Source organism: Pteropus vampyrus, unplaced genomic scaffold (assembly GCF_000151845.1).
Source record: "Pteropus vampyrus isolate Shadow unplaced genomic scaffold, Pvam_2.0 Scaffold81, whole genome shotgun sequence".
NCBI lineage: Eukaryota > Metazoa > Chordata > Mammalia > Chiroptera > Pteropodidae > Pteropus > Pteropus vampyrus.
In genome coordinates, this window is record NW_011888862.1 from 5,756,043 (window position 1) to 5,758,714 (window position 2,672).

The window sequence follows — 2,672 nt, forward strand, 5'->3', positions numbered from 1 at the left end:
GTGTATAATCTTTTTAATATGTTGCTGTATTTGGTTCGCTAGTATCTTATTTAGGTTTTTTTGCATCTGTGTTCATGAGAGATATCGGTCTATAGTTTTCTTTTTTTGTGTTATCCTTACCAAGTTTTGGTATCAGGGTAATATGGGCCTCATAAAATGAACTGGGAAGTATTGCCTCCTCTTCGATTCTCTGGAAGAGTTTGAGGAGAATAGGTATTAAATTTTCTTTGAATGTTTGGTAGAAATCACTGGTGAAGCCATCTGATCCTGAACTTTTACATTTTGGCAGGTTTTTGATGATTGTTTCAATTTCCATACTGCTGATCGGTCTATTTAGATTTTCTAGTTCTTCTTGATTCAATCTAGGAAGGTTGTATTTTTCTAAGTACTGGTCCATTTCTTCTAGGTTATTAAAGTTCGTGTTATATACTTTTTCATAGTATTCTTGCATGATCCTTTGTATTTCTGTGATGTCAGTCTTAATTTTCCCTCTTTCATCCCTGATTTTGTTATTTGTGTCCTTTCTCTTTTTTTTTTTAGTAAGTCTAGCCAGGGGTTTGTCAATTTTATTAACCTTCTCAAAGAACCAGCTCTTTGTTCCAATTATTTTTTCTATTGTTCTTTTGTTTTCAATTTCATTTATTTCTGCTCTAATTTTGATGATTTCTTTCCTTCTGCTGACTTTAGGCTTCATTTGTTCTTCCTTTTCTAGTTTTTTTATTATTATTATTATTTTCATTTTTTAGGCGAGGCAACCCTTGGTTGACCTCACAGACTGCAAGGGCCTTGTCAGCTTACAATCCCTTATTTTTATTTTTTTTACGCCTACAGCACCTGGTCTTTCTAGGTGGTCTCCCATCCAAGTACTAACCAGGCCTGACTCTGCTTAGCTTCTGAGATCAGACAGGATCGGGCTTGTTCAGGGCGGCATGACCATAGACACTTTTCTAGTTTTTTAGATGAAGCATTAGGTTGTTGATTTGGGCTCGTTCTTGTTTTTGGAAATAGACCTGTAATGATATGAACTTTCCTCTTAAGACCACTGTGTCCCAAAAGTTTTGTTATGTTGTACTATCATTATCATTTGTTTCTATGTATCTTTTGATCTCTCTTTTTATTTCTTCTCTGACCCAATTATTCTTCGGTAGCATGTTGTTTGTGGTTCTTCCTGATTTCTTTTTGCAGTTGATCTCTAGTTTCAGAGCATTATGATCAGAGAATATGGTTGGTATGATTTCAACCCTCTTATATTTGTTGAGGCTATTTCTGTGTCCCAGTATGTGGTCGATTTTTGAGAGTGTTCCATGTGCACTAGAGAAGAATGTATAAGCAGCTGTTTTGTGATGGAAGGCTCTGTAAATGTCAATTATGTCCAGTCGGTCTAATGTGTCATTTAAGGATATTATTTCCTTATTGATTATCTGTTTGGATGATCTGTCCGTATCCGACAGTGGGGTATTTAGGTCCCCTACTGCGATGGTGCTTTGGTCTATTTTTCCCTTTAGTTCTGTTAGTAATTGTTTTACATATTTCAGGGCTCCCCGATTGAGAGCATAGATATTAATAAGTGTTATATCTTCTTGGTGCAAGAGTCCCTTTATCATTATGAGGTGTCCCTCAGTATCTTTCTTTACCTTTTTATTTTGAAGTCTATTTCATGTGATATTAGTACCACTATTCCACTTTTCTCTGAATGCCATTTTCTTGAAATATCATTTTCCACCCTTTCACTTTGAGTCTATATTTGTCTTTGGAGCTGAAATGTGTCTCCTGGAGGCAGTGTATGGTTTTGTTTTTTGATCCATTCTGCAACTCTGTGCCTTTTTATTGGTGAGTTCAGTCCATTTACATTTAGGATGATTATTGAAATATGAGGTCTTCTTATAGCCATTTTATCTTTTGCTTTCTGTTAGTTCAGTGTTTCCATTGCTTCCTTGTCCTTGTGTATCTGTTTTCTTTATTTTTGTTGGCTTTTGTGGATTTTGCCTATAGTTTTTCTTGTTTTATGTTATATACTTCGAGTCTGAATCTTTGGTGTGTTACCATTACCAATATGAAAGAGATAGTTATATATATACTGTCGTCCATTTTCTTCTGCATGTGCTTTATCGCCATTCCCCTTTGTGAATTTGGATCTTTGAACCCTCCCCTTTTCAGTCATTGTTATCTCAATTTGTCCCTATGTATGCTGAACACTCATTAATGTCTTGCTACAGCAATTCTCTTCTCATTATTTAAGCTTATAATGCCCTGATCTCAGTAAGGATTGCACTCCTCTGCTTCTATTTGCCTGATAGTCACTTTACTCTTAATTATGTATTTTTTTTTTGTCATTTTGATTTTGGTGAGCTGATCCCTTTCAGTATTTTCTGTAGTGCAGGCCTTGTAGTGGAGAATTCCCTCAGTTTTTGTATGTCTGGAAAAGTCTTAATTTCCCCTTCATATATAAAGGAGAGCTTAGCTGGATACATTATTCTAGGCTGGTATTTCCTTTCACTAAGTAGTTTAAATATTTGATTCCATTCTTTTCTGGCTTGTAAAGTTTGTGCTGAGAAGTTCGAGGATCATCTAATGGGTTTACCTTTATAAGTTACCATTTTTTACTTCGTGGCTGCCTTGAGAATTCTATCTTTGTCATTGATTTTTGATAACTTTAATACAATGTGTCTTGG

The 2,672-nt window shown here is 35.3% G+C and overlaps 1 pseudogene; it reads right to left on the reverse strand.

Annotated features, from left to right (window-relative positions):
- Positions 1–822: 822 nt before the first annotated feature.
- On the reverse strand, positions 823–941 carry LOC111741721 (annotated as a pseudogene).
- Between the last annotated feature and the right edge of the window lie 1,731 nt (positions 942–2,672).